Source organism: Physcomitrium patens, chromosome 10 (genome assembly GCF_059467195.1).
Source record: "Physcomitrium patens ecotype Gransden chromosome 10, ASM5946719v1, whole genome shotgun sequence".
In the NCBI taxonomy this organism is placed as follows: Eukaryota; Viridiplantae; Streptophyta; class Bryopsida; order Funariales; family Funariaceae; genus Physcomitrium; species Physcomitrium patens.
The window spans coordinates 2,536,191-2,547,533 of record NC_143419.1 but is presented as its reverse complement, the minus strand read 5'-3'; the positions used below and the strand labels follow the sequence as shown (position 1 = coordinate 2,547,533).

The 11,343-nt window shown below is 32.3% G+C and overlaps 1 long non-coding RNA gene across 3 annotated transcripts; it reads left to right on the top strand.

Moving 5' to 3' along the window:
* Window positions 1–234: 234 nt before the first annotated feature.
* On the top strand, window positions 235–4,025 carry LOC149988201 (uncharacterized). Of its 3 annotated transcripts, XR_016504954.1 has the most exons (3): window positions 235–1,359; window positions 2,552–2,695; window positions 3,549–4,025. It is a non-coding gene; the product is annotated as an uncharacterized LOC149988201 (long non-coding RNA). The 3 variants fall into 3 exon arrangements; XR_016504955.1 differs by lacking the exon at window positions 2,552–2,695; XR_016504953.1 differs by lacking the exon at window positions 3,549–4,025 and having other exon boundaries at window positions 2,552–3,232.
* Window positions 4,026–11,343: the final 7,318 nt, after the last annotated feature.

Below are 11,343 nucleotides of genomic sequence, written 5' to 3'. Positions count from 1 at the left end.
TTGGGTCAAAGAGCTGCTCTGATATGAACATTGGTTTGTTAGGAAAATCGATTAGTAAAAACAAATGTACGAGTTACCATTAAAACATGTTACAAGATGAGATCAAATAATGTAGTGTTACAAGAAACTGCTTTAACTCAGAAATGTAAGAAATCTTAGTAAAATGGTAATCTTTGATATCTTATTGGTAAAAAGAATGAGTTGTCTGTTTCCGAATGAAATCCAGAAATCGGGATGCGAAGGACATATGGGGTGGTGGTGTATTATCATCTAGAACCAAGTCCAAGTTGTCGACGTGTGATATCAATCAAGGATACCATTTGTGTCGATTTCTGTGGTTGGTTCTGCGACGACGTCAACTTTTATTTATTATAGTTCGACGCGGTTCCAGGGCTGTATACAACGTGGTGCACGCGGCTACTTCTAGGGCGGATGCCATGCAGATATATCGGGCAAGGAGCCAGCGCTGGAATTCTGGCGCGAAGGCTGCCACCTCCGACAGCCACGCGTTTTCACAGCCATGCAGTGGATGTCTTCTCGCCTGGCCTGGCCTCACCCTCACTATCTGCCTCCCGCTCGCTGAAAGCTGTGTGTCTTCTCTTCTCGTTTCCACGCATCCTCACATTCTGTGACGTTGCTCTCTTTGGCTAGAGCAGGTGAAACAGGCTTCTGTGCTCTCCGTGCTTCTCCAGAAAGTAGTTAGTTATCTCTAATCACACACCTCTAGTGCCAAAATTCCCAAAGGAAGAAAACTTCTTCAGACAATCAACTATGTGACATCCAACAGCACCTGCTCCGCCATGGTGCTTGAGCTGGTTGATCGAGGAACGAAGCGGAGGATGCACGACGCAGGCGAAGGTTCAAAAATGCTAAAGAGTGATTGAAGAGCTTTCGCGGCTCTTGGGGCAGTTGAAGAAGGACAAGATTTAGGGCACGACCATTCTGTCACAGAACATGACCACTTTCACGACCATTCTGTGAAGGAATTACTGCTGTATTTTCGTTAGTATAGGAAAAGCCTCCTCATTATTGCCCTTTTCACGCGGGACTTGCGGCTCAGTCACGGGACGCCGGCGAGTTTGCTGTTGACGACGGTCTTGCTCCGGAAGTCGAAATTGAGCTCTGCGGTCATTGTTTGTGTTGCAGAGGAGCGAGGGAGATGACCACTGCACATGTAGAGATCATCTCTTAACGATGAGTGGGCTTAATGTGTTATTTCAGATGCAAAATAGCTATCACTTGGTTGAGTTTCAAGGAGCAATTAACGACAACCGCGGGCGAGAGAAGCTAAGCACGGCGGATGTTGTGGACAAGCGTTGCATGGTTTACTGTTCCTATGACACCCATATCCAGTAGCAGGTAACATATGCGATGATGCAGCTTTGTGGGTTGTGGAATAGAGTGATGGTAATTATGTACATAGAGATTGTTTTGATGTGGAGCGTAGAATAAGAAAACAATTTTTTACTTAAGAAAATGATTTTAAGAATAGTTTAATAATAATAATAATAATGTAATCTTGGTGCATATTATATGAGTTAAATTATATGATATTTGTGTTTGTTATCATCATTGAAGTCTTGATTTGTTTAGGATGTTTTATCAAATAGGATATGAACATGTTGGCATGGAATTAAAATTGGGAGTGATTTTAGATTGGAATTCTTTTAGTTTTTGGAATTAGAAAGTATTGAAGAATATTAACCTTGCTTATATTTAAGAAGTGTGGGATTTAGGTTTAGATTTAGGAAGTGTAGGATGTCATTGGTTAGAAGTTTTTACTTGGTTATATCTTTTTTCTTTAATTTGAATTGTAATCATGTTTGCCATTATTTTTTATTCTTTGTGTACTTTCAATGCCTCCATTATTAAGCATAGCTTTCTAATGGTGAGTAAATAGTCTTAATCATTTGAGAATTATATGGTTTTTGATTGTTTGAATTGATTTTAGAGGTGTAATGGAGAGAAATCAAGCCTATATTTGAAATGAGGAATTTGTGAAGATGTATGTTCAAGATTAGAGTATTTTGATTGTTATAGTTTATATGTATAATACATTTTTATTACTCATGTATGATATATATTACATATTCTTAATTAATGTATTACACATTCTTAATTAATATGAGAAAATTAAATGAATTATCTTAGAATATATTTTCTTTAACAATTATGATTTATTGAGCTTTGTTATAAATGAACATAACTTCTATAGTGTGAAGTATTTGTAGAATATTTAATTTGCAAGAATTTATCTATTCTATGTGGATGTTGTGGAAAAAAGATAGTTATTATAAAGGCCTTCCTTGGCCTTTATAGAACTATTTTCCTTGTATTGTGAAGTTAGGTCATTAGATCATTGTGTTGTTATAACATTGCTAATTTTATATTATATATAGAAGTCTCATAATATTAACTAAGACCAAAAAGTAATTTAGAACAAGATTATTATAATGCTTTCAAGTTTGTAAGGGAGTTGTATCTTGTGATTTATTAAATTGATAATGATTTAGTTTTGACATCTTAGGATGCTTGTCTTTGTGAACAATAGGTGTACATGTATACCAACTTGAAATATTCTAAATTATAAAGACAAGCATATTTGTTTTTTGAAAGCTCTAACTTGAAGTTGCCTTTGGAGGAATTGGAATTCTTATGGAATTTACATTGGAATAGCTCTATTAAAACACTTAAGGTATTTGTTTTTTTTTTTGGTTCACCTTGTGATTTTATATTTTGACATTAATGTTTATAATGATTAGGCACAATATTCTATATCATTAATTAAGAGTCATTGATCTTGTCATACTTGTAAGTTTTTATTGTATTGTGAGTAGTTGGATAAATGCATGGATTATTAGTATGCTACTACTAAGTGTTTAGAGCATTATTATATTAATAATATATTCTAGTTACATATTTGATGGTTTTTGCTAAGATTGTTTCTAAGAATTAAAATGATATAGAAATGAAGTTAGGTGGTGGATTAAAAAAGTTTCTTTTAAATATTAGAAGAGATATTATGTGATCCTACCTATTTCTAAACTTCTTATTGATGCAACAAATAGTTTTAGCAACTAAGGTTGTTTAAGTATTATAAAATGGACTTTTTGCAACTATCAATAGAGATTATAACAAAAGCTACAATATCATTGAGAGAAGCAACATTGAATGAAAGACAATGTAAGAATCTATTGCAAAACTTTTCAAGGGGTGTTGAAAGAATTCAAAGCATTATTGGTAGATCTTGCACTAATGTGTTTGATGGAGCAAAAAAAGACTTGTTTCAAATTATATACAAAGCAAGAGCCTTGATTGAAGAATGTTGCAAGGAAGATTGGCTTAAGATTGTAGTGTTGCAAATTGATAACAAAAAAACTTTTAGAGAACTTCTTGTGGACTTTAAATGTTGTTGTGATACCATATGTAATATTTCTCAATATTATTATTCTACTCAAATTAAAGAAATTATTGAGATTAAAAGAAGTACCAAATTTTTTCCAACATGTATTGATGAAGTTGATCAAGATTTATTGTCATTGCTCCAGATGCTTAATGGAATTTTATTACATCAACTACTTGGAAGTGAAGACATGAAACTTGCACATTATCTTATAGGACGGATAAGGGATATTGAAAAGGCTAAAGGAGGTGGATTAGACATTATTATTCTCCTTGATGAGTATCCTCTTCTTGAATATAGAAGACCACCTATTTTATTGAGTAGAAAAAGACAAGGAGGTGTAGCAATATATTCAACAAAATGGTTGGATTTGGAGAGTGCAAATAAGGTTACTCCTATTGTTGATTTATCAAAGGAATACACAAAAGAAATTTTAAAAGAAGTTGGCATTTTAGGTGGATTAAGTCATTCAAACATCATTAAGTTTTTTTGTTGTGGTTTTTCTAAAAAAAAAAAAAAGAATTTGAATATGTTATGGAAGAAGGAAAGGTGACCTTATCTACAATGATAAAAGAAAGTGGGCCACTTCCAAAGGTAATTGCAATGGATATTATGCTACAAATTGCATGTGGAATGTGTTACATGCATGACTTGAAGGTAGCATGTCGTGGCTTGAAGCCTAAGAATGTTATTGTTAATTTAGTAGATATATCAAAAGTGGATGATATGACATGTGTACATGTGAAGTTACTTGATTTTGGTATTTCAAAAGTTGAAGTGAAGGACAATCCACAAGTATGTACAAGAGGAGAAAATTTAGGTACAATTGGATATATGGCTCCAGAGGTTATAAAAAAGAATATAGGTAGAGAAGCTTTGCTAGAGGTAAATGCTTTGAAATTAGATTTGTTTAGTTTTGGGATGATGTGTAATGAGATTATTTTGAGAACAAAATCTTTTGGTGGTGAATATCAACTTAAAATTTAACAAGCAAATATAGAGAGTGGTAAAAGACCAAATTTACAAAATGCTTGTTCACAAGAATTGCAATTGTTAAATAATTGTTAGTCTTTGAATCCATTAAAGAGGCCTACATTTCTTGAGATTCATACAAGTTTAAAAATGTTGAAGAAGACAATGCTCAAAGGTCCTTTGGAAGATAGAGATTCAAAGTATAAAAAGTATACATCATGCGATAACATTATTTTGAATTCAAAGCAATGATAGACAAGTTTCAAAGTAAATTTGCAATATTTTGTCACTTGTATTCAATGCATATGGTTCTCTCAATGGTTATTCAAAATTGTTGAGATCATTAAATGTAGTCGACGCTCTCTATAATATTTATTGTAGGCTACAATAAATATTGTAGCTACAGTATTTAGAGTCTAGTAGACAAGTAGTGTTTATCTTCTCCCCTTTTCTCTTCTTGTATATGAGACACAACCAAATCAATAGATTTTTATATGTAAAGCTCTCTCTCCTTAGAAACCTTCTTGTGTGTATGACTTACTACTATTCTTGTGTGTATGTATGACTTACTATTACTCTTGTGTCTTTCTAAACATTCTCAATACGTTATCAACACGACTCTCTTCTACACACTATCACAATTTATTTTGCTTTAGTCTTGACTCTTTAAACTTATTGCTACTCTTGTTCAGTGTCTGCCTCATGATGTTGTTGCTCTTCTTGCTGGCCCCTCACACATTAGCTGCTTTCTTAGAGCACTTGTTCTACTCTCTGCCCTGCTTGCTTAGAATACTTCTTTAGAATACTTCATCCAACCTAGCTCCACCTTAGCTTGCTCCATGTTGCACCCCAAATTGTCGCCAAATTGCTCCTTGCCGCTGCCACCTTGTCGTCACTGACATTGCTACCTGCCACCACCGCTACCACCATCACCCTATCGCCTCTGCTGATGCCCGCCGCTGTTGTCGCTGCCCTACCGTCACTGTCGCCCTACCGCTGCCTGTTCTGTTGCCGCCATCTGATTGCTGTTCTGCTGCCTTTATAAATATATATATATATATATATATATATATATTTTATTTTTCAAGCTCAAGTTTATCATTTTATTTGACTTTATATTTTAAGGTACGTTTTACTCAACTTTTTTACTTGATCTTGTATTTTCTTTACAGATTTATTTATAATGAGTGCTTCAACATCTTTAACTACTTCTACTATGGTTCCAACTATTATTAGTGCATCCCAATATTTTCAAGCTCTTTTATTTCCACCATTGATTATGGATGGAAATAATTATCTATTATGGAAAGAATAGCAAAAACAAATTTATTTCAGAACAACTCTTGGATGCCATTATGTTTGAAGAATCTCTTATAATAAGTATTTCTATACCTCCTGCTATTCATTGGAAAGCACTTCTTCTCCTTTGTCGTCATCTTGTACCTACATTATAACATCAATTTTTGGAAATGGAAGATCTTGCAGAACTTTGGATCGTGTTTCAAATGTATCTCACTTACGAGTATTTGGTTGCCGTGCTTGGATTCCAATATGATAACCTCAACGACATACCATTGGAACTCATCGACAAGAAGGCATATATATTGGTTTTGATTCATCAAGCATTATTCGTATTGTTGATCCATCAACTAGCAAATTGTTATGTGCTTGTTTGTAAAATTGTCATTTTGAAGAAAATGTATTCCCATCTCTTCAAAGAAGAGTATCCAATCAACAAAAGAATAAAGTACTCATATTTGAAGCACCAAAAATGTTTACAATGAATCCCGATCTTAGGACATCTTTGGCAGAAACTGAAGTTGCTAAAATTTTGCATCTAAAATGAATCGCAGATGAAATACCTGATGGCTTCAATGATGCACCTAGAATTACAAGAGTTCCTATTAATGAGGCTCAGAATGCACCTGCTTAGATTGCAGTGCTATTGACTACAATACCTCAAGTTATAACAACAACAACTAAAAGAATTCATAGACCAGATAAGCAACCACGTAAGAAGAAAGCTATAAAATTGACTAATCCTAGTATTATTTCTCAAGAAATTGCCACTCATCTTGTGGGACTACCAATTCATGATGATATATCTAATATCATCATGAATATACCTTCAATTCTTATGAAAAATAATCTTGGAATTGGAAGGAATAAGAACAAGTTGAGTAAAGCATTATCTATTCTGTATTGTGCTACAAATGATATTTGGGACAGACCATCTATTATGGTAGATGAATCATTTGCATATATGATTATAGAAGCCCTTTCTTGCGAGGAAGACAATCTTGAACCTCAAACCATTGAGGAGGCGATGCGCGCTCTGATTGGTCAAAATGAAAAACTGCTATTGAAGAGGAGTATGCTTCTTTGCGTAAGAGAAAAGTCTTTGGTCCAATTGTAGATACTCTTACATCTCGCCCTATGGAATATAAAATGGTATTAATATGCAAGCGAGATGCTCAAGGCCAAATAACCCACTATAAAGCTCATCTTGTTGCTCAAGGATTTACTCAAGGATTTGACATTAATTATGAATCCACATATTTTCCAGTCATGGATTCAATTACATTTCGATATATTGTTGGAATGACAGTTTATGCCATCCTTGAGATACATTTGATGCATGTGGTAACTGCATATCTACATGGTTTTTTTGATGCAAATATTTATATGAAAGTTCGACTTGGCTTACAAACAAGAACTCCAAATTGACCCGTTCCATGACAATACTGTGGTATTAAATTATGTAAGGCTTTGTATGGTTTAAAATAATCCGGATGCATGTGGTATCAATGTCTTTGAGATTATTTAATTACAAATAATTTTATAAGTGATCCACTAATCCCTTGTTTATTTATCAAATGAAATAAAATTGGTTTTGAAATCATCGCTATATATGTTGATGATCTTAACCTAGTGGGCACTACATCTGCATGTGTTACTGCTACTAACCTACTTATACGTGAATTTGAGATGAAAATGCTAAGAAAAATAACTTTCTGCATTAATCTTCAGATTATGCATCTAACAGATGGTAGCTTTTTTTTTCTACCAACTAACGTAAATTAGACGAATCTTGCAAAGTTTTAATATGATTGATACTTATCCATTGTCCTCACTAATGGTTGGACATGGTCGTGATGGTCATGTTCCATACTGTCCATGCGAAGAGGAGGAAGAAATATTGGAAGATCAATATCCATACCTCGAAGCGATTGGAGCACTTTTGTATTTAGCTACATCTACAAGACTAGATATTGCATTTGCAATTAGTGTTCTTGTAAGAAGTAGTGCACATCCAACACTATGACATTGAAATGACATCAAATATTTATTACGTTATTTAAAAGGTACTGAAGATTTAGGATTATACTACACACAATCCATAGATCCAAAATTGGTTGGATATTGTGATGCAGGATATAAATCTAATACTACAATAGCTAAATTACAAATAAGATATGTATTTTTAAGACATGGAGCTGTAATATCATGGAAATCAGTGAAACAAACAATAATTGCAACTTCATCCAACCATGCAGAAATTATTGCCTTACATGAAGCATCTTGAGAATGTATTTAGTTGTGATCAATTGATAAATTCATTCAAAAAACTTATGGATTTTTATATGATGATTCTCCAACTATCTTGCATGAAGATAACAGTGCTTGTATTGTACAGATCCAAGTTGGTTTCATTAAAGGCGACAGGACAAAGCATATTGATCCTAAGTATTTTAGTTATACCCATGACTTGATTATTGATCAAGCACTTATAATTAAGAAAATTGAATCTACAAATAACCTTACTGATCTCTTCACCAAAGCTCTTCCATTGTGCAACTATCATCGACTTACTTATGGCATTTGTATGCAACAACTTACTTTTCTTGAATAAAAAAGTTAATGAGCTCTTTAAATAATTAAAGAAAATGAAGTTGTACTCTTTTTCCTTCATGTATGGTTTTGTCCTTAAATACAATAAGATTTTCTTAGATAAGGTTTTAATGACGCAACAATTGTCGATCTTACAAGATTTTAGAAAAGTATAGATCATAATTCTATACAAATTTTATATTATGTAAATATTATGTAAATATTATGATGAGCGAGGAAGAGTGTTGAGATCATTAAATGTAGCCGATGCTCTCCATAATATTTACTGTAGACTATAATAAATACCATAGCTACAATATTTAGAGTCTAGTAGAGAAGTACTGTTTATCCTCTCTTCTTTTCTCTTCTTGTATACAAGACACAACCAGATCAATAGATTTTTATGTGTGAAGCTCTCTCTCCTTAGAAACCTTCTTGTGTGTATGACTTACTATTACTCTTGTGTGTGTGTATGACTTACTATTATTCTTGTGTGTTTCTAAACATTCTCAACAAAAATCATATTTTTGAATTTTGCTACCCCATTGATTGTTAATCAAGAAAATTTAGATTCATCAAATCAAATTGTTAATAAGGTAAGAATTTTTTTGAGATTATAGTACTATTGTAGTAAATACTATAATATAGTATAATATGTAACTAAAAATGTAATAAATGTGGACATTTTTATTTGTATAAATTATTGTAATACTGAAGTTTAAGAGGTTGTGAATTGTTTCAAGTCCATGACAAAGTTTTCAGATATTCAAAATTAATTGGTGTAGAAAAAAAGTTGATTGAATTGCAAGGAAAATTACAAAATGCTTGTAGTTTGGGGATCATTAAGATGAGTGGAATTGGCAAGTTAACATTAGCAAAGGCTTTCAATAGCCATATCTTCTATAAGTTTGATGCAACATGCTTTATAGATGACTTAAAAGATAGAAAATATAGACTTATATTTAAGAATAAGTTGGAAAATTTACATAAGTAATCTCAAGTGTGTTCTTTACAAGAGGAACAAGACATCCTGAAACATGCTCGAAAAATAAAAAAGATTCTCATTGTCTTGGATGACATAAAAAGTATAAGCCAATTGGATGAGCTATTGGTGTTGATTTATTTAAAGATAATGATGGTAGTAAATTAATTGTAACTAGTTGCACTTGGAGGTCTTTAGAACAACATGTTCTAATACAAGGTAGAATAGAAATGAAAATCCTTGATAAAGTACAGTCTACAAAATTATTTTCTATGCATGCCTTTTCAACCACTGCACCTTGTTTATTATACCTGAAAGATGTGGCTAAGAAGATTGTTAATGCTTGTGGTAGACGTCTATTGAATATGGAAGTTATGGGTACTTACTTGTACAAAAATCAACAACTAAGAATATGAGAGCAAACTTTGTATAGATTATTGCGAGTAAGGGATAATAGAAGTAGAGATGAGAAGATTTGGAGGACATTAAAAATTAGCTTCGATGATCTAAAGATGATGAAAAAAACATGTTTTTGGATGTTTCATATTTTTTTGGCAAAGATTCATATCCAGGAAGCATATTTGAAGGAAAACTTTTATGCCCATTGAATGATGATATTAGAATTTTCAAACAAGTCCTTACAAATCTTAAAGACAAGTCATTAATTATTGTAGATAATGATGGATATGTACACATGCATGATCAATTGCATGATATGGGCCATATGATTGCAGAGACTGAGTTTGGGAGATCTCGAGGTCAAGATTTATGTTTGGCTATATTTAATGATTGTAACCAAAAGGTGAGTTTTATATTATTAACTTATCAAAACTTGTGCTTTTCAAACATGTAAATTTGCATGTAAAATAATTTGTGCAATAAAAATATATTATTTAATATTAGTTTCATATTTGTATGTATAGAGATCAAAATTCATTGAAGGCCTATCTTTCACAAAGCTGTAACAAGAATTAAACTACCAAAAAAATTTGAAAGTAAATATTATGAAATATACACACCTTTGTTTGTTGATTTTTTACTATTGTAAAGATTTTAACTTTATTTTATCTCTTGTAAGACAAAATTTCAAGCTTCGATGTTTGATTATGCACTTTTTAATTGAAACTCAATTTACCAAATCCAAAAAGAGAATGTTGATAAGTTTTGGAACATTATTGAATATGAAGCTTTTAGCCAAATGCGTATAGTTTACTTTGACAATTGCAATTTTCTTGAATCTTTTCCAAATGATGCATTTAAATCTATATCATTGACAAATTTACACCTAAAAAATTGTAAAAATTTGAAACAATTGACAACCAACTTATGCAACATGACATCCTTAGTTGCTCTTTACCTTGAAAATTATCCAATATTAGAAGCACTTCCTAAAAGATGGAAAATTTTCATTTCTTTGAAGGAGTTAAAAATAAATAAGTGTGCTAGCTTAAAAATAATATCACATGAGATTACAAGCTTAATATTTCTAAAGAATCTAGATATACATAGATGCGAGGCTTTGGAAGAGTTTTCAAGTGGACTGAGAAATCTTATTGCATTAGAAGAATTAGATTTCTCAAAGTGTAGAAATTTGAGAAACTTACAAGAAGGGTTTGGAAACTTGACATATTTGAAGAAGCTTAGCATGTGGAGATGTGATGCTTTGGATGAGTTTCCAAGTAGATTGGAAAATTAAATTGCATTGGAGAATGGTGAATTAAGAATTGAACAAAGATAATTAAGTTGCAATAAAAGGTGAGAAATTTCATAAATTTGAAGAAGAAAAAAAAATGGAGATGAGTAGATTTGGAATAGTTTTTAAGTGGATTGAGAAATCTAATTATATTGGAAACTTAAACTATGGGATATGATGTTTTGAAGGTAATTCCCATAGGCACTTCAATCAAAGAAAACAAGGTGTTTAAAACCATTTAAATTATTAGGAGTCTTTTATGCAAAACTAGGTATTGGTTGGGGTTTTTGTCTCACTTACTTATAGAATGTGAAGAACCAGTTGGCTTAATTATCTAGCAATGTTTTGCCCATATCCAAAGACTTATTTTGGGAATGCACATCCAAGACTATTCATATTTTA